The 22,326-nt window shown below is 39.1% G+C and overlaps 1 protein-coding gene and 1 long non-coding RNA gene across 2 annotated transcripts in view; one reads left to right on the top strand and one right to left on the bottom strand.

Moving 5' to 3' along the window:
- Nucleotides 1–22,326, top strand: part of LOC126184197 (NPC intracellular cholesterol transporter 1-like) — a 296,479-nt gene that overhangs the window by 129,863 nt on the left and 144,290 nt on the right. The gene's annotated exons all lie outside the window — the stretch shown is intronic.
- Nucleotides 1,648–12,712, bottom strand: LOC126185068 (uncharacterized). The gene is made up of 3 exons (XR_007536938.1): nucleotides 12,415–12,712; nucleotides 8,314–8,485; nucleotides 1,648–3,213 (listed from the first exon to the last, which is right to left on the bottom strand). It is a non-coding gene; the product is annotated as an uncharacterized LOC126185068 (long non-coding RNA).

The following is a 22,326-nucleotide window of genomic DNA, read 5'->3' as shown; positions in this document are numbered from 1 at the left end:
GTTGCTTTGGTTTCACAGAATGACTGTTTTTAGAGAATAACATAACTTACTGAAAATTAAAACACAAAGATAAACCTTACATTACGAGTGTATAATATTACAAATGAAGTTGACAGATGTAGTAACCAGCTTGTGTGAATGCTACTTATATGGTAATTTGTAAATACTGTGCTATATACAAGGAGCAACATAGAGGTGAGATAAAATGAATAATATGACAGTAACAATTGGATTAACATCTATGGTGCACTGAAATTTTGAATCAAGTATCGTAGCAGTATACTTGATTATATTTATGGTGTCCTGTCTAGGGATGTTAGTATAGAGATTTACAATGTTAAGCGATGCAAATCTGGCTGTCGGTGGAATGTGCACATCCTTAATTTTGTCAATGAGCTCAAACGTGTTCCTAATAGAGTAGTTGGTTTCAAAAGTATAATGGGTATTTAGAAGAGCTAGCAGTTTGTTATTAAATCTGTATGAAGGGCTGTTCCTAGAGTTAAAAATAGGCCTCATTGGGCAGTGCTGTTTACCTATCTTGGGCTGCGACCTAAGGCAAGGGGCAGTGGGGTTCATAGCAATGCAGCCCCGTACTTCCCATTTGCTTAGGAGGAAATTACAGTTCTTATGAGTTTCTTAAGTTTGGCTTGAAATTTAGAAGTGGGATCAAAGTCTAATTCAATTATGTTATTACTACTAAAAATTCCATGGTTTTGTCAACATATTCATTTTCATACATTACAACTGCCTTCACTATTAGAGCTTTACTGTTAGAAAGTTTGGAGTTGATACAATTCAGTGTCTTTTGGTCACTGTTTTTATGTGAAGTATTTTTTAGGTGTCTTGTGATTATTTTATTGGCTTTGAAGCCTATTGCATTTGTTTCACTGGGATTCAATTTAGCAGCATCACATGCAAGCTTAGTGGATGCAATAAGGCTTTTTAGGTTATTGCCATTAAGATTTGGTTCTATGTTGTGCTTAAGATCTTTGTTTATGGGGGCAAGTTCAGTATTTGTGAAGGTGATGTTATTTGAATTAACAACTCTTTCATCGAACTGATGTACGTTATCCTGGGGATTTTTGGCACTGAAGCTACCTTTTTAGCTTTTCAGACCATCAAGTTTTTTGTTATGCCTACAAGTTATTTTCTGACGTTCTTTAGAAATGATGTCGTCAATGTATTGCAATATGTAGATTGCAATAGTGTAGATTGTACAGTTGTCTGTTGAGGAGGTCTCATATATATATACTGTGTTAATACAATTGTTACTGTCATAATACTCATTTTATGTCACCTCTATGTTGCTCCTTGTATACAGCACAGTATTTACAAATTACTATATAAGTAGCATTCACACAAGCTGGTTACTACATCTGTCAACTTCATTTGTAATATTATACGCTCATAATGTAAGGTTTATCTTTGTGTTTTAATTTTCAGTAAGTTATGTTATTCTCTAAAAACAGTCATTATGTGAAATCAAAGCAACCTGTATATTGTGATGTCTCTGAGAGAGAACATCTCTGACACTGTTGTGTTTGTAAATCTGCAATCTCTGTGATAACTTCACATGTGGCAAATTATTTTGTGTGTGTGTGTGTGTGTGTGTGTGTGTGTGTGTGTGTGTGTGTGTGTGTGTGGTGCTTTGCACAATATGGTGATATAAAAGTTACATAAGTGCTGGATGTATTTAGGAATATACGAAAAATACAATCCTGCAACTTTCCGCTCCCGGGAATGGAATGACTCCTTACCCTCTCCCTTAAAACCCACATCCTTTCGTCTTTCCCTCTCCTTCCCTCTTTCCTGACGAAGCAACTGTTCGTTGCGAAAGCTTGAATTTTGTGTGTATGTTTGTGTTTGTTTGTGTGTCTATCGACCTGCCAGCGCTTTTGTTTGGTAAGTCTCATCATCTTCCTTTTTAGATATAACCTCACATATTTATTTATGCTGTATTTCATCGTTTGGAGGTTAGTTATTTTCACATAGGGTGCTTCTAACACTGTTTCTCTACCTTAGGGCAGCAACACATCAAAAATACTTCGCCACAGTGGAATAATAAAAATTAAAAACGGACGATAATGTAAAGTGTATCTTTAAAATCATGTGAACAGCCATCTGATGATGAACTTGCCAGTTCGAAACCAGTAACGGCGCTACTTACCTAAATCAATAGTAGTGTTAATAGTGGCTGGTTGCTGTTTTCTTCTTTGTAAGAACTAACCTACATTAATTGTATACAGCCACGGTCTCACCATGTCAGTTTTAGACAAAACAGCAATTGTTCAATTGTTCAAGAACTCGTTGACGAGCTATCTACAATGCAACACAGTACACCTTCTTCAAATTCGGGAGTGCAGCGTCGCCGTGGAGCACCACAGTCCTGCCTCCTCACAGTGAAGGTACCTATTTCTCGTAGCCGTTGTGTAACGTGGGCAAACAGTTTGTGTGATGGAGTGTGACAGTGTGGAAAACGTTCAACTAGTAGCTCTTCCGTAACCCCCAACTTCGCTATACACAAGGAGCGTGTCTGTGTATTCCGCAAACGTGTACTGCACCACGTTTCCTCTGTCAGTGATGCACAGGTATTGACTCGGTCTCACAGCAAAGCGGACAATAAAGGACATCTGAGGATCGTTTGATGTAGTACACATCGTTTTGTCTACCCTGTTGCATACCAGGACAGGGAACTTTTGAGACATCTGAATTGAAACTGTCGTAGAATGGAAACGATATGATTCTGGACATGGGTTACTATTCAAAGTGTTCTGTACTCTCTACCCTCTATGTGTCCTGGAAGTTTGTAATGGGAACTTCCGACCATCCTGTTTACTTTCCTTACATCACATGCCCACATCACAACGACCACCACCACCATCACCACCACCATGCAGCATTCTATCTCACAATAGTTGTAATGTTTTGGCTCATCAGTGTGTAAGTAATTAGAATGACATCAAATTCACCATTATCCTTTGCTAACTACTGAAAGCTCAGATTGTATCACAATCTGGACCACACCCTTTACATGCCTTTTTTATTAAATTCACTTAATGTTCTGCTTCATTACACTGTCACAGTCCTCAGTTGTACAGTGCAGTAGTATTTGGCTGTACATCATTTGGTACTACAGTATCTGATAGACCACTATCTTCAAGTAATGAATCATAATCATTTAAACTGATAAATTCCATGCGGGGATGTTTTCACCTGGAAGCAGAAAACATATTTTAATTTCTTTATTGTAAGTCACAATTAGCATGTTGCATAACTTTAGGAGCCCACACTGAGGCCATAAACATCCACTGAAAAAAAAAAAAAAAAACACACACACACTGGACACACAGAAGGAATGGTCTGAGGTAGATGCAATTCCACACACATGCTTGACATCAGCAGGTATGTAACTGATTAAAGACAGATTCACCTATGCCAGCTAGAGTGGCTGCCAGTCATTAACCCTATGTGATCATGTTCTCAGGTCTATCACGACATGTAATAGGCAAGCAATGTGACAGGTCATTGTGGAGGATTGTGTAATACCACAGGGGATGCTGCATCCATATGCGAGACAACATTACAAGCATCTGATGTGTCTGAAAGGGGCATCATCATTGGTCTACATAGCCAAATTGTGTAATATACAAGAATGCGACAGCAGACAAAAATATGACTGAATTGGAACATGAAGGAAATGTCAAGGTCTTGGGTTACGAGGTGTGATCGCACTACAAGCTGCCAACAGAGCACCAAGCACACTGGAACCCCTGCATATATGCACCTGCCATCCATGCACAAGTAATGGACTTACTGCAGTACCCTGCATCATCCAGCAATATTGATTGCAGATTAGGAGATGCTGCATTACTGAATCCAATAAGTAGGCTGCCAGTGACAACACAGTTGCCTCTGAAGTAATGCCATATGCAGGAAGCATGGACTGCTGACAAGCATTGTGCATCACTTTCAACAATGAATATTGGTTCTGCACCACCTTGAATGATCATCATTAGCGAGCATGGTGACACCACAGGGAGACAATACACACTACCATAGTTTTGGATACACACACTGGCATTAGCCCTAGCATCACTATATGGGAAGGCATCTTGCACAGCTTCAGATCACAATTTATAGTATTTCAATGAATTTTGATGGCAAACAGTACGCGGCAGACATGCTACATCCTCATGTATTACCTCTCACAAGACAGATCTCTGAATTGTCTTTCAACAGAAAAATACTAATCCTCACATGGCCTGTCTCTCTCTTGAAATGCCAGCAAGCATACTGAGGGCCAATTACAATAGCTGAGAGTCACCTAACCTCAGGAGTAGATACCCTTCCCAACTGAAACAACATATGTATTCAGGTCCAGGGAACAAAGAAAGCCACTGGTAAATGTTACATGGATGGTGCCTGTGATATTTTTCATTTTTTGACCTTGATATTATTACGATAGTGTGAAATCAAAACCGATAGTAATAATAAAAGATAATTAAACAGCTGTGTGTCACACATTAAAAAAATGTTTTTTTTTGTTTTTTTGATTAGGTGTTTTATTTGTAGATGTCATTCATGGGTTTTGTTTACAATATGTTGTTTGGTTCATGTAATGGTGGTTCAGATCATATTAATTAGCTGACCTAAATAGATCTGGTGGAGATGGCAAGCATATTGAAGATTTTGATACTGCTGTTCTGTTTTGTCCAGTGGCATCGCCAGCAGCACATCTTTCTAATGGCGGCTGCATTAAGGATAGATTGAAGGGTGATAGTTCAGTTGTGAGTTAGTGGAGCCATCACATGTGTAGTGAAAATGAGTGATGTTTACATCCCCGAAAATAGAATTGTTAATAACCATATTAACAATGTAAGGAAAAGCTAAGACAGCTACCTACCATAAAGATAACACATTAACTTGCAGACAGGCACAATTAAAAGACACTTACACATAAGCTTTAAGTCATAGATTTAATCAGAAAAAGAAAGGAAAAAACACACACACACACACACACACACACACACACACCCCATCATCTCTGGCAGCTCAGACTAGAATGCAACTGTCACATGGAACAGAAGCAGTGATCCGGAGGGGGCGAGGAAGGAAGGGACAACAGATTACAAGTGGTGGGAGACAGGAGTGCTGCCTGGCGAAGTGTGCAGGGACTAGACTGCCAACCAGTGCAGTGTCAGGAGGCAGGGAGAGGGAGGATGGAGTTAAGGAGAGAAGTGGGGAAAGATGTACAAGTATGTTGGCAGAAGGTGGCACAAAAAGGGGGTGGGAGATGAGAATAGGGAGGAGGTGGAAACTGGTGTGGGAGCAGTACATTACCGTAGGTTGAGGCTGGGATAATTTCAAGAATGGAGAATGTGTTTTAATGATAACTTCCATCTGTGCAGTTCAGCAAAGCTGGTGGTGGAGAGGAGGATCCAGATGACTCAGGTAGAGAAGCATTTATTGAAATCTACCATTTTATGTTCAGCTGAATGTTGTACGACAGTGTGGTCTACATTGCTCTTTGCCACAGTTTGGCAGTGGCCGTTCATCCTGCTGGACAGCTGGTTGATAGTCATATCAATATAAAAACAGCTGTGCAATGACTGCAACAAAGCTGGTATATGACATGGCTGCTTCACTACCCATGCCATCTGTATCCTCCCCTCCACCAACAGCTTTACTGAACTGTGCGGATAGGAGTTATCCTTACAACACATTCTCCACTCCCAAAATTATCCCGGCCTCAACCTACAGTAACATACTGTTCCCACACCCTCAATCCTACTGATCCGTACCCATCCTTCACCTCCTAACTATTCTCATCTCTCACCCTCTTTATGCGCCACCCTCTGCCAATGCATCCACCCATCTTTCCCCACTCCTCCCCTTTTTTGTTCCATTCCTCTACCAGACAGCACTCCTCTCTCCCCCCACATATACACTGCTGTCCCTTCCCCTCCAGATTTCTGCTTCCATTCCACATGACAGCTGCAATATGATATGGTTGCCAGAGATGGTAGTCATGTGTGCTTGCTTGGGTGTGTGTTTTTCTCCTCCTTTTTCTGAAAAAAGGCTGTCACTGAAAGCTAATGTGGAAGAGTCTTAATTGTGCCTGTCTGCAACTTAACATGTCATCTTTACTGTAGTCAGCAATCTATCTTTTCCTTACATTGTCGACATTCCAACCTGGAGTTTCCATTATTTTATAACTACACTATCCTCTATTTCAGAGGAGGTCCTATTAGTTTTCTGGTTTTTAGTTTGCTAATGTTTGTGTTTTGTAAATGAAGCTGTACACTGGTCATTTCTTGAGGCCTGTACTGCTGCGATGCAGTTTACCAGCATGGTACCACTTTGTTAACTAATTCTGAAACTTCTTCCTAACAAGAAACCAGCAGTGTTCTCATACTGTCAATTTTGTTGTTTGTTTAATTTGATCTTTCACATAAATATAACCACAAAAACAATTTACACGTGAAGTTTCATTTTGCGTTCTCATCTACTTCTAGGTGTTTAGCTTTGCACTGAGTATAATTTGAATAGTGACACTTCCAATTTTTGAACTGTTCCAAAATATCTTGCAAAACTAAACATTCTTCCCTCATCATATTTTGTTACTTGTCTTCAATATGCCACTATAATATCAATTAAAAACTGTTGTTTGAGAATAAGGAAAGGATGCAAATCGTAAGAACTGTAAAGCACATTAACTAACTATTGCTTGTGGAAATGACATTCTTTGAAATTATTGCACAAGTTAAAATACATACTTGTCAAATTTGACACATTGATTCATGGGAAATGGCTACCCTTAACCACAGAAAACAATGCTGGATATCTCATATGTTCATATTAGTGAATGCCTTTACAAGCCAGAAACATTACCAACCACTCAAAATATCATGAGTTAAATGTTTTAATTCTTTGAAACCCAATATGTGTAAAATAAGACCATAATAAACATTATAGTCATTTTCATGCCATCACATTTGTTGGTTTTAGCAACTCACACTCAAACTGTCACTGAATAAATAAAAAAATTTGCTAATAGTGTAGTGTTACGATATATCTCTGTTTGCATATGTATAATTCCTCAAGTTACATCATCATCATGTCAACAGGGAAAGCCAAAGGCCAGTATCTGTAGGTTCAACCAACACACTGACACCAGTTAACTTCTATCAAACAATGGAAACTCCTGGTAGGAATCTCAACAATGTAGGAAAAGACAGATTGCTTCTTACCGCAAAGAAGACATGTCAAGTTGCAGACAGGCACAATTAAAAGACACTCACATAAAGCTTTTGCCCCCCCCTCCCCCCCCACACACAAAAGCAAGCACACCTCATGCAAACATGATCACCAACTCCAGCCAACACCAACTTGAGCATTCCAGTTCCAGCCGGAGATGCTGGAGTTGGCAGTTGTTTGTGTGTGTGTGTGTGTGTGTGTGTGTGTGTGTGTGTGTGTGTGTGTGTGTGTGTGTGTGTGTGTGTGTGTGTGTGGGGCGGGGGGGGGGGGCGGGGGGGGGGGGCGGGGGGGGGGGGGTACACTACCGATGAATGCTGTGGCCAAAAGCATTATGTGAGTGTCTTAATTGTGCCTCTCTCTCTCTTTACAATATGCAGCAATCTATCTTTTCCTACCAGTAAACTTCTGCTCCGCTAAATAAGTCTTCCCAAAACCACATTGGGGAAGCTGTGGAAATGAAAATATGGAATGCCCATGAAGCACAACTTTGAGCCACTAAATCTGAGAGTATGAAGGAACAAATCTTTCAAGTATCAGAAATTTTACACGATACCTGCTTCTCTACTCAACAAATACTGCTGCATTGAGGCTTAACTTTGAGATAGTTGGCTCTATTGCTGGTGATGGAAAATAACTTTCATCACAAGTAGTTGGAATAATAATTTCATCATGATTATTTCGCTGGCAAGAGAAGGAAAAAAGGTGGTGTTATATTCCTGATCACTAAACCTTGCACCAATTACTTGGATTAAATTCTAATTTTTCCTTCAGAGCATCATAGAATAGCAGCATGGCCTTCATGATGGTGTTCCATCTCAGAATGAAAACTTTTCCAACAAGAAAGCCAATCCTACCCCCTCAGGTCTCCTAAACAAAATGCCACACAACTGGCTTCTTAATTTTAAAGAACATCAAATAATTAAATTCTGGGAATATCTGCATTTGCTTTTAAATTCAATATTTCCAACAAATATTTTCATTTGCCCAATACATTTTACTGTATACCACTAGAAAATTGCCTTGCACAACAGTAATGCCTGGAAGAAAGTAACTTACTTTTCTCTAATAGATTCTTAATTTCTTTCATTTTTTAAACTCTTGTCACTGAAAATGACAATTCCACATGTTAACAAAGTTGCATTTTGCTACTTCAGCTCAAAACAGTGTTCACTGATTGCAAATCTCCAAGATGTGTGACTTCCATCCTAATATGACAGCCCAAATGATCCTGAAACAGTAGATTATTATTCAAATATTTCTTTGAAGATACTCAACTTAGTATATTTCAATGAGAAGCATATGTTTCTTAGCAAAAATATAACACAAAACTAGTTTATCCATATTTATGATCTATTTATTTATTAATCTGGTTATGTGGGACCAAGGGAGCCAAAGTGTCTAAAGTCTAAATCAGAGCCAGCATCAGAGGCAGTGTTTCTCAACTGCTCAGAGTTACCAACACTTAGTTTGGCACAGCCAAGGGGACGATACTTTCACATAACCAATGTGAGGCAAGAAAATAGTACATGAAATTCTGGCACAAAAATTTAAATTATTCCCTTTCCCACTGTTGTCACAAATATTTGACTTTTTTTCTGAATGTCACAAATCATGAGACTGTGATTAGGTTGGGACCTAATAGAACAGCTTAAATTTGTGCAAATGAAACCAACAACAATGAAATTTAGAAGCTGGGAAGATTTCTGAGATTGTGGGAATGTCACAATCTGTATCTTGCTTCAAAACACCATGTGTCCAGTGCTCTCTCATTCACTGTGTAGAATCAGCAGCTGAAACAGCCACTTTCCTCCCCATCATACCTCATAGTGAGTGCACATAAGAATGCTGCATGAAACATGTAAGTATGCCATTGGCCCTGATCTAGAGTTTTAGCACTCAAGCTACCTGTCCATGGAACAATAGGTAAATACTATACACAATGTATTATAAACAATATAATTAACAAAACATGAAAAATGACACATATTTACAAATAAATAATATATTACAAAGGAAAGTTGTGAACTCCTGTACAGAACAGAAGTGTGTCACAAGGCAACCTTTCAACAGATTTCTGTTCTGCTGGAAGCCTACTGAAAATGAGACATTATGAATAGTACACACTTATCTGTGCAAGGCTCAAGGGAGTGTTATCCAATGCAAATCTTTTTGCATCACTATTGAATAAAATGACTGCAAATCACAAAACAGGATTCACACACTGCCATAATGACTTGTATTAAATATGAAGCGACTGTTACCAACAGGAAATCTACAAGTTTGATTATGTTGCAGATTGGTTACAACAACACAACTTTCAGCGGGGAGACCATTATCTTGACCGAGCGAGGTGGCGCAGTGGTTAGCACACTGGACTCGCATTCAGGAGGACGACAGTTCAATCCCATCTCCAGCCATCCTGATTTAGGTTTTCCGTGATTTCCCTAAATAGTTTCGGACAAACGCTGGGATGGTTCCTTTGAAAGGGCACGGCCGATTTCCTCCCCCATCCTTCCCTAATCCGAGCTTGCGCTCTGTCTCTAATGACCTCGTTGTCGACGGGACATTAAACACTAACCACCAACCAACCAACCACCATTATCTCGCAGTCACATGTCAAGGCTGTCCTTTCCTTTTGTCAACTTCCTATACACTTCTGAACCACATGATTTTTCATAGACAACTTTTTTCTTTTTCTTAACAAATGCCATTCTTCAGTAGATGTGGGCATGAACTGTGGAGACTGGTGCTGCTTCCACATGTACAACATGTGGATATACATATCAAAGCTGTGAAACACACCAGCCACTTTCACATAATCTTATCATCACCATCCATTATAGTTTAACTAACTGCAAATTCCTATTACTATAACATCAAAAGCAGTATTTCTAAAAAATACTATGTATATTAATAAGTCATAGGGGATGTTTAATGAGAGTTGCCGCCTGAGCTACAGATTTAATTCGAAGGCGAGTGGTTGGTTGTTTTGGCAAAGCCAATGAATATGATATTAAAAAACCTGACTGAGGTGACAGACTGATCTGAAGTTTAGCCCTTTTTCTGGGGGGGGGGGGGGGAGGGGGGAATTAAAATCACAAATAACATCACATTATAGTTCTCATATTGTTTGCGGTGTGTCACATTTCCTGCATCACTGGTCAAAGATGACGATTTGTATTGAAATGCCTCTATATCCCATTAACACTAAAAGGATAAGAACAGTAATACTGGCCATGTGATAATTATTGATAGTGACTGTACTACACAGCGAGTGTCGTGGCACCACTCTTTTGCCATAATGCTGCTCATTGAAAACAAAAGAGTCAGTTATTTGTATTCACCACTGGAGAGCACTTCAGTCAGAGCTACCACAGAGAAACACTTTGCCTTCTGAATTTGTATGAATGGAAATCGCCATTTAAAAGAAATTCTTCCCTTAAACTGGATGACAGGACATTACAGCACCATGCGCAGAGAGAGAGAGAGAGAGAGAGAGAGAGAGAGAGAGAGAGAGAGAGAGAGTGTGTGTGTGTGTGTGTGTAAGCGGGGGAGGGGGGGAGCGCGCGCGTCTCTTCACAGTCCACCTTCAGTTTTCTCCTCTGTGATCCTACTTTATTCTCTTTAGGGCAGGATCACTTCCACAATAGTTCACTAGTCACAAAGTGAAAATGTTTTATTTCTGTTTACTATTATAGGGCTACTTCAGATATTGTGTGTGTCTACTATTATTACACTACTTCAGATATTTTCAGTGGCACATCCATTGGTTTCAGAATGTACTAAAAGTCATTTTTAACATTCTGATTATTCTTTCTGGCCAACTTCTGCAGCTTTTCATTATAAATTATGGTTATGTGACCCTATTATGGTATTTGTGAAAATAAAGCTGTAGCACTAGTGCAATTGTTACTTAATTGTATTTTCAATTAACTTTGTCAATTTCCCACATACATCACATTATTTAAAAACTAGTACATCAGCAGATGACTTACTAGACATTTCATCAGCCAATGTGCTATGAATCTTCATATTTAGCTCTTCAACTTTAACCACAAGAAACCTCTACTATCTATCAAATTGTACATTGAACCAGATTTGATTATTTATGAATTCAGTTTTAATAATGATTACTCCAACACATATTCTGATTCCACTGCTTGACACACAGTATATCACATCAGACAAAGACCTCTTTCCTAAACTGGTAATGTAGTCTAGTTGTTACAACTTAGTTTTTCATTACAACTGACTTCCATAAACATTTACCTCTTCTCTGACTAATACTTTAGCACTAAATGGACATCTACATTTTTAAAAGTATTACTGAATGGCTTTCTGTAAATGGTCTCACTCTCAATTTCAAAAGAACATTCAGTTCTGTACATTTGGAGGTACTATATCAATAATTCGTGTAACACATGACTACAAAATAATAACCAAGATGGAAAATTGGAAAAAAAAAAATTGTGTCCATAATAATGAGAATTTAATCCAGAACATTTTGAAACTCCTGAAACAACTAAATCCACGGAAATTTGCGCTTCAAATTATTAAAACATCTTCGGGAGAGAGAAACCAATAATCTGACATTTTGAATACGTCATTCAATAATGTCAAATGGAATAATGTTCTGATTTTATTCTTTAAGGCAATCTTCATTATTCAGAAACGTGCAGCAAGACTAATATGTGATGTTCACCCACGATCATGCTGTAGACACCTTGTGAAGGAGTTAGGCGCTTTGACTACTGCTTCACAGTGTAGTTTTCCATCTCAAGTTTGTTGTAAACAACCCACTGCAATTCAAAAGGAGCAATATTGTACATAATTACGTCACTGCAAGAAAAATGGCATTCATTACTCCACATAAAGGTTGCCTTCGTACAAAAAGATGTGGACAAGGCTACCACCAAAATTTTTGATGACTTACCCATTGGTATAAAATGCTAAACAAAGAGAAAAGTTAGTTTGAAAACAAACTGAAAAAGTTTCTCCTTGGCAACTACTATTCCGTAGAATAATTTTTAATACCGTAATGTGCAAAAGAGTGGGTAGTAAATTTCTGGATACAGTTGTACGCAACATTAATGTAACTGAAAAACCTTAAATAAGCCATAAAAATTTGTTCAAAAAACACACATTTCTCAGACATACCGAATTTTCTGTAACCAACGTTACCTCCTATATTTCAAATACCCTTGTGTGCGTTTGGGCGTTCACTCAGATGTTTACGTTTGTCGTTACGCAAAATGTACAGTGGATGTCATTGATATATATTTACATTTGTCGATAAGTAAGAAACTGTTGTGTGCTTGTTTCGAACAATATTTCACATTTCCTGGAGACTGACGGGTTTTCTGATGTTATATTATCTTCAATCAATAAGGTCTCTACCGAATTACTTAATTGCTTTGCGTCCAACAGCTAATACCATCAGCGCCAAACGCTTGTATGCCCTCCAAAGAACCTCGGTTATGTATAATTATAATCTATACAAAGTAGACTTGGCCACTGTTTCTATGTTTCGATACAGTGTATCGATACGTGGAACTGTTTCAGTGTTTCGGAACGGCTACGGTTCACTGTTTCGAAACAGTGATGTTTCATTCCACCCCTGCCTCGGATAACTGGACCAGATTCGATCTCGAGCCAGACAACAGAAACTGTATCGTTGTTTCAAAATAAGGCTGTTTCAGTCCACCTGTGCTTGGACTAATTGTATCGAAACAGTGATGTTTCATTCCCCTCCGTGTCGGACGAGATTCGGGCTCGGCACAGGTACTGAAACACATTTAATATACCACTTCATGAAACACTTTCAAGAGTGTCGAAATCTTTTTGACAAGCAATAGCATGAAGCTTAAGATATCCGAAAATAAAGCTTCGTTTCTAGCTGACTGTCATATTCTGAAATGGCGACACATCTGCTTTATAAACACTAACCAAACAATAAAACAACACAAACTATTCACATTCAGAATAATAAATATGTGAAAATCATTCAGTTAAATTACACTTTTTGATAACATACGCTTCTCTTTTCATGTACAGTAATCATATTAAGAAACGCAAGTAAGCCTACAACAGTTTGAATAAAAAAAGGCGTAGAGTGACAATTATTAGATATATACATAAATTTGATGTACGTATAATTGCAAGCCATGTGTTTGACAGATCACTGATAGTGTAATGGTGAACAGGAAGGGCTAGGAAGCATGGTGAATTTATAGTAACGGTTCGAAAGACCTTGAAAGACAAAATTTTTTCTGTTATATTTTGATATTTATTTGAATTATTTGGCGTTATTTGTGAGTCTTTAGTCACCGTGCCTATTATCCTCAATGATTCAGTTTGTGTGCATGAGATTAACAGGATGGGTATATTACCCATACTAACGGAATGTGGGAATCCCAGTAGTATATCCGTTGTTTCTGCAGTTTACTCCCACCTCCAGTCCCGTTCGTTATGGCTCTTCTGTCTTCAGCTATGGCTGTCCTCAGCCGATTGAAAAGTATGAAAGTCACACGACACGAAACCAACGCATTTGCTGTAGGAAATACGAAACTGCCAAGACGCCTAAGTGATAATTTCACACTTACTGCGATATGATTAGCGCTCTCGCGCCTCATTTGTGTTCATGTGGTCATACTTATACAGTAGACAGTCAAGATGATAAACTGTGTACGTTTATTAGTTTACAAAACACAAACTGTTTCGAAACAGCGTATCGAAACATTACATTGTACTGTTTCATTTGTTTCGAAACAGTTATGTGTTTCAGTTTGCCCATCTCTAATACAAACACTGAAATAGTCAGAGTTTAAAGCTACCCTGGCCTACCGAACGCATTGATTCTGTGATCGGGTATAAATGAAAGATGCTTGGGCTTCCTTATTAATTTAATGTAAGTATATTACAATATACTTTATTTCATATTCATACAAGAGAGAGTTCTCATTTAAAACTAATTTTCAAATTAAACATGTAACATGCAAATACAAGTAAATATTCAAAACGCGATGATCTGGTAAAACAAATTTCCATCCAGGATAAAAAGCGCAGTAAAGGCTGAAAAATTTGCAAAATACTTAAAAGGTAGCTTAGTCTCAGTAATCTATTAAGTATAAAAGTTTACAAGCTAGTTCTTTCTGGACACTTTTTTCCATAAAAGAATGTCTTCAATTAGAGTACACATTTAGCCACCAATATGACGCTTTTCGTCATTTCATTACAACATATTGTACCAATACAGACGAGTTTTCGCGAGATCAGAAACGTACTGGTGTTTTGAAACAGCGTTTATTCATAGAACATAAGATAAATGGACTGCCACTTCCATTCATAGCTATCCACCCTTTTTAATTACAGACCAACTTCTGAAACCAGTTTTCATAGTTTATAAAAAATACACTTACGTTGTTCAAACACCTTAAGAGCAATGTTAAACATATATGTTAAATGGATTCATTGCTGGCTGGCTTCAGGTAGTTTTTTTGCTTGTAAATCAACAAGTAGTCTCACATAAGGGGATGATGAACACACATTAGGAAAAACACCATATTTAATACAAATTTTTCCGTAAATTTCAGACTTAATTCTTGAAAACACTTTAACACTAGGCGGGCCGCAAGCAGCCTACTACCTACAAGGACCGACAGGGCCAAATTGTCCCCATGTTTATTTTTGTTTATTTGATCAGATTGTGATAGGTAATGGAATGTAACACACATATATAGCTTTTGTTGATTTTTATTAATAAAATAAATACATTACACACACACACACACACACACACACTCCACCGTAGTTCACTGCTGCACTTGTGGCACCACACTCGTTTTCTCTTCTCACATTTGCCACATACTGCTTTCTCACAACCTGAACAGAAAGCAGTAGTATGGTTTCCTTTACATGAGGTACGAGTTTTACATTTCTTTCTCTTAGTTGCCCTCTGTGGCCCGCCTTTAGTGTCTGCGTGATTCTGGTCTGGCTCTTTACTTCTTGATGATACATACTGCACTCGAAGCTCTTCACATGAATCAAAAATATACTTCCGCCTGCTAAGTCGCGTACCAGTCACTTCGTTATACAACACCCAGAAATTAATGGCAGTCAAATCAAGAATGTTGTAAAATATATGCATTGGCCAACGTCTTGTACTGGCTTTTGTGGAGTACATTCATGTCATTTGATCGACAACGTCGACCCCAAGTTTTGTTTCATTGTAGAATCGCACTGTTTCTGGAGTCTTCTTCTGACTATCGGACAGGGATACATGAGAGTGAAGTGAACTCAGTAACAAAACATTCTTATTTGTTTTCCCTTGATAAACTGTTAGTGTTGTTCCATCATCATTTTTATACACAATAGTCATGTGGAGTGGTTGTTTTCTGATCTTTGCAGCAGGAGGCACCTCCCTTCGATTACAGTTCAAAGAACCTACTAAAGTTGTGGATGCTGCCCTCAGACGGTTTGCAAGGCTTAGCGAAGTAACGTAACTGTCAGTAGTGACATTCAAACTTTTGCCTAAGTATGGTCCCATAAGCCTAAGAACAACATTTTCACCTACACCTTGGTCAGCTGGTCGAAGCAGATCAGCACCAGTGTTTGGGAATCCATTCAGTATGTATTTACTAGAAGCACCTACAAGTAACCAGAATTTTATGCCAAACTTATCTGGCTTGCTTGCAATATATTGTGTGAATGTGCATCTTGTTTTAGATGTCAAAAGTTGTTCATCAACTGTAAGATAAGGTTCTGCTTTATAACATGACACACTGTTTTCTATGAAAGCATTACAAGTATCTGAGAGAAGAGCAAATTTGTCAGTCTTGAAGCGTTCAGATCTAGTGGACTTGGTGTCAAACCTCATATACTTCATTATTTCGGTAACTCTGTTTCGTCCCATAGTTTGTTTGAAAAATGGAGGACCCCATACTGTTGACCATAGGCTTTTGAGAGGAAAATTCTTTGCCCCATACACTCCCCTTGCAAACATTATGGCGACAAAAGCATCCAGTTCTTCAGTGTCTACTAACCAGGAATCGTCTTGTGTTCGACGACGAGCCTCAGCTTCAGTACAGTGCTTGATGTGGCGCATCATGGAAGCACTGAAAATTAACCACCAAGCACTAAGAAGTTTCCCACTTTTAATTTTCCTTTTAGCATATGATGTTGGTCCTGAGCTCTCCCGCAAAATGTTATGACTTTCTAGAGGACCCGAAAACATATGAAAAAAGAACAGTATTTTTAGAACGTGTAATGTACTGATATTATATGAGTATCTCTGTTCTTGTAATTTTACAAACTAAAACTCTACACAAAGAGTAGAAATATTACTGACCTGCATTAGAACCCACTCGTACAATTTTCCACGCAGTCCCATCTTTTGCTGTTTCTTTTTCTTCAGTCAGTTGCCCAGTATCAGTTTTTGACTGACTTCCGGGGGAAGCAAATGTTGTCCAGGTTGTTAATCTTATAGAGCTAGAATTTGGAACATCAGAAGGTATGCTGGATGTAGAAGCTTCATTTTCCCCTAAATTTAGCAGAAAACTGTCCTGGGCTATGTTTACATTATCACACTTGTTGCACAAATCAAATTCTTCATCTGCACACACTGGAACTACTACACTTTCTTCATTGTCCTGATCGCTGTCGGAAAACTCAAATTCTTCACCTGAAGTTTCATCTTCTATTTTTCTCAGATCTGCTAGTATTTCACCGTCTGTTAGTCGCTTCTTGTATTCATAGCTCATGACTGCAGGGACGACTCTCAGATACCATCACAACAGACAATAACTGAAATCCTTGCGTCAACAAACCAACAATCAGCGCTGAATTGAATGACATTGTTGTCGCATATTTGAACAACAGAGGGACAACAGTTGATGTGATTTCATACGCAGTATTGCAAGGAAGTAGCCTCTAAATACAGAGAAATGTTGGAGGGGCCAAATTGGCCCCGCTGTCCTTCTAGGTGGTAGGCTTCATATTTCACAACCTAATAAAAATAGGACACTCCAAAACGCGGTGGTAATATTTCATATGACTGATGAAAAGTCACAAAATATCAAGTCAGTCGAACTTACGATTTGCTAAGAAAATAAGTGAAAAGTTCGAAAAGGGGCCAATTTGGGCCCTCGGTCCTTCTAGTGCTAAACTCATCCTTATCAACAACCCTCATGAACGCAAAACTTTACACATTTATGAACAACGTAAATTTGAGGTTAACATACCCCACAGTAAAGAAAACGCTTACCTTCCACTTCTCTCTGATTGAGGCGAATGTGACTGTTTTGCACGTCCCATGCCCGTCACGTATTGTAAACCGTGCTATCACGAAAGTCATTAGACAGCTCTTTCCGTATTTAATACAGCGTGGTACAGGGTGAGGCAGTGAAACGGCACGGTTTTGAAAAATCACCAATAATATATTTACGAAAAGAGTATAATTATTTCAACATGAATCTTAAGTACATGAGTGAAATTAATGTTTTACTTTAAAAACAAGCATTTTTTTAAATATTGTGTCAGTAAGGGGGCGTCCTTGGTTTGCACACATTGTTGGAGTCTAAGATGAAATCCGCCCATGATGTTCTGTAGCATCTGCAACGGAATGTTGTTATAATCATCTTGGAGTTGAAGCTCTTTCGTCTGGGTTTGCTTTAACAATAACCTGGATGGGGTCCAACTTTAGCTAAACCCAATTTTGTTTTTTATCCCATACATGTTTCGCTGGAGTTGCAGCATCCCCAGTGGGGTATTACATTATGGCTGTTAAATATAAATAATATTCTTTATTTTTTGTATACATATAAATACTAGTTTTTAAATTGTAATTACAGATTATGAATTCAAATTATGAATTCATAATTTTATGTGTTTCTTCGAAAATCTGTAATTCTAGTTTAAAAACTTTTATTTACATGTATACTAAAAGTAAACAATATTATTTATATTTAACAGCCATAAAATAAAAGTCCACTTAGGATGCTGCAACGGCAGCAAAACATGTATGGGATAAAAAACAAAATTGTGTTTTGCTAAAGGCAGCCCTCATCCAGAAACATATGAAATGTTGTTAATTTCCTGCCAGAGTCACTCCTTCAGATTTTCTTTTGTTCTTGGTGGATTTTCCTCGGGAACTTTGCATTTAAGGTGGCCCCAAAGAAAGAAGTCTGGAGTGGTCAAATCTGGCGAACAGGCAGGCAAAGCGATATCACCATTCTTGCTGATTAGTCGTGCTGGAAAGGCGTGTTTAAGCAAATCTATTGAGACATTAGCAGTATGGCTTGTTGCACCATTTGCTGGAAGAGTGTTTCTTCATTGGAATCATACTGATCGATTTCAGATAGCCCAAAGGTGGCCAACTTGTCAGCATAACGTTCAGAGTTCACCACTACTGTGTTACCATGTTCATCTTCAAAAAAGTAGGGTCCCACGATTCCACAAGAACATATTGCACACCAAACTGTTACTTTTTCAGAATGGAGAGGTTTTTTATGAAGGTCACGGGGGTTATTCGCGGACCGATACCAGAAGTTCTGAATGTTGACATAGCCACTAAGGTGAAAGTGGGCTTCATTACTCATCCATAAGTTATGCACCCTTTCTCCATTTCTTCCAATAACACTAAGCATAGCTTGGCAAAAGTGTAGGCGATGATTGTAATCGTTAGGTTTTAGGGCTTGCACTATCTGTATTTTGTATCAATGATAGTGTAGGTCATTCTTCAAAATCCGTCTCACTGATCTATTGCTGAGACTAAGTTCAGCGCTGTGTTCTGATTTTCGTGGACTTCGTGCCAATCCATCACGCACATGATCAATATTCTCTGGGGTCCCGATTGTTCTTTCACTACCACCTATTTCTTCATTGTGCTCGCAGTGGCTTCGACGTTTTTCACACACAGGAGGATAGCTTTCCTTGATGGCATGGGAGCCCGTGGCGATGGATTAAATTCACGATGGAAAGAGCATTGGGCACCAACCATACGATCCATGTTTTTATGATATGCTTTTACACCAAACGCACATTGCGTGATTGACCAACGCTCCATGGCTACTGAAATGTTCCCCTGTATAGACGCTCAAGGTCGTTTCCCCCACACCCATAATCCACACTGCGCCCATCAGCTGGAGTCGAAATTGTACCATTTCACTGCCTCACCGTGTACTTCAAAATGGAGTCCTGTTTGCATGTCATCCTGTGAAATTAGTGTCATCATATGTGATCCTACCTTGGATACTATGCTTCAGTAGCCATTCTAGCAAACTAAGTAATACTCAATTTTAATAGGCAATGAGAACTTCCACATCCATACTCCCCATCAGTGCACCCACCAGTCAACTGGCCTATGATAACACACAACTGGCTCACTGTCATGCCAACTATCCCTACAGCCAGGAAAGTTAAAAGTAAGATACACCTTCTTCCTCATTGTCCAAGTGCTTCAACAACCGCCGCTAGATGGATGTGTTTTCATTCTTTCTGTTTTAGTACACTGTAGACGTTTGTTTGTGTACGTGAATACACCATCCAACAGAATTAAAGGATCACTTTTTCGAAACCCCCTAATTGTTTCCGATTGCGACGCAGAAATTTAGCTCAACATTGCCTACACCAGTCTCCACATATGTATGTATGGGATAGGGGGCAACAGTTTTATTGCTGTAGACGATTCATAATCATGTCTGTGTGATTTTTCCTTTAGCTACAGTTGTCCTGACTTATGTGATAGGTTAAATAATGTAGATATTTCATTCAATATAGGTTTCCTACATTCCACACTCACTGATTTGACTAAAACGGTAACAAACAAAACACTACTTTGTTGGATAGGTATCTGACGTCTTTCTGTAAAAGGTCAGGTCTTCTCGTGTTTACTAGCAACTTTGTTATTAAAGGAAAACGACGTTATTCAGGAAATGTCTATACAGTACAAGACACTCGTAAATAAACTGTCCTGTAAAGCACCGTTTCGTATCTCCCAAGGTTCTTAGGAAACTGAATAATCGCAAATGTGGTGTAATTTTTTAGTTTTCATCGATTTTTATGGCATTAGATACACTCCTTTCTGTAAAAACTAAGTTGCAGACCAATATATACATTAGTATTCGCACTCCTCGAGATCGTATGTCGCGTGTCGCGACTGTTATGTTAAGCTGTGTTTACATGCAACAAAAGTGTCATCATAGCTAGTGGCATACTACAGATGCATGGGTGAACTCCCAGACTTTAGTGGTACATCTGAACAAACGCAACTTTTGTCATACCACCAAAAGTTGATCTTGGTTGTACTTTGTGGCGCCATTTTCCTTCCACCTTGCTCTCTGGTGGCAGTATATTTCGAAACGTGAGTATCCTGTCGTGTTTATCGTGAGGTAATCGCTGCTTTACTCCATTCGATTTCAGTGTAATTTCAATTTATTAATTTATTACTGAAAAAAGTGAAATCAAAGGTCAGCAGGGGGGGGGGGGGCAAACCAGTGATGTATCCCACAATCTTGAAAGACTTTTGGAAAAATAAGTAAATAAATTTAATATATGTAGCCAAAAAAGCAAGTCGTATGAACTTAATGATTTGTGAGACCAAGCATTGTTTAAATTGTGGATTATATGCAGGAAAAAGCTCATGAGTGTCATGTGGCAGCCATTAAACCCAAAATCAGTTATTCGAAATGGCTATATCAATGAATACAAAAAAATTGTAAATTCTTGAAAGAGTGGCATGTCTGCAGATGATATTTACATGCCAGCTGTTAGTTAGTATGCTGTTGGAAACAGCATTTTCGTCTCTAAGTGTTATTTCTTTTACAAATGTGTTTGTGGTCCCTGATTTATCCCTGTGTAAAATCTAGTTTTGGATCCAGCATGTGGGTTTCGTCTATCTTGTATTTAACTCTTGTCACAGTTCTAATGCAGTAACCTGCATTATCCACATTTATGCCTGCCATATGATTTCAGTTGATGCCATATTGAAAGCTTTCCAACTACGTAGATTTTTTTGCATTCTTTGTGAATGGTAACTCATGATTCCGCTACAGAAAGCCGCAAGCCTGGCACCACATTAGTTGCGTGTGTGAACCCAGCTTCAGACTGCGGTCTGTCAACTCACGGAATGTCAAGTCATTTCAAATTACATTATCTGAACTCGCATTGCTGTCCTCAACTGTTTTCTTTTCCACAGGAACTGAGATCTTCGCAAGATGAGTCTTAACTGGTTTTATGCGTGAAGTACATGTACATAATGCAGTAGCTTATACACTCCTGGAAATTGAAATAAGAACACCGTGAATTCATTGTCCCAGGAAGGGGAAACTTTATTGACACATTCCTGGGGTCAGATACATCACATGATCACACTGACAGAACCACAGGCACATAGACACAGGCAACAGAGCATGCACAATGTCGGCACTAGTACAGTGTATATCCACCTTTCGCAGCAATGCAGGCTGCTATTCTCCCATGGAGACGATCGTAGAGATGCTGGATGTAGTCCTGTGGAACGGCTTGCCATGCCATTTCCACCTGGCGCCTCAGTTGGACCAGCGTTCGTGCTGGACGTGCAGACTGCGTGAGACGACGCTTCATCCAGTCCCAAACATGCTCAATGGGGGACAGATCCGGAGATCTTGCTGGCCAGGGTAGTTGACTTACACATTCTAGAGCACGTTGGGTGGCACGGGATACATGCGGACGTGCATTGTCCTGTTGGAACAGCAAGTTCCCTTGCCGGTCTAGGAATGGTAGAACGATGGGTTCGATGACGGTTTGGATGTACTGTGCACTATTCAGTGTCCCCTCGACGATCACCAGTGGTGTACGGCCAGTGTAGGAGATCGCTCCCCACACCATGATGCTGGGTGTTGGCCCTGTGTGCCTCGGTCGTATGCAGTCCTAATTGTGGCGCTCACCTGCACGGCGCCAAACACGCATACGACCATCATTGGCACCAAGGCAGAAGCGACTCTCATCGCTGAAGACGACACATCTCCATTTGTCCCTCCATTCACGCCTGTCGCGACACCACTGGAGGGGGGCTGCACGATGTTGGGGCGTGAG

Source organism: Schistocerca cancellata, chromosome 4 (assembly GCF_023864275.1).
Source record: "Schistocerca cancellata isolate TAMUIC-IGC-003103 chromosome 4, iqSchCanc2.1, whole genome shotgun sequence".
NCBI classification, from domain to species: domain Eukaryota; kingdom Metazoa; phylum Arthropoda; class Insecta; order Orthoptera; family Acrididae; genus Schistocerca; species Schistocerca cancellata.
The sequence above is the reverse complement of the archived record's forward strand: the minus strand, read 5'-3'. Positions and strand labels throughout refer to the sequence as shown.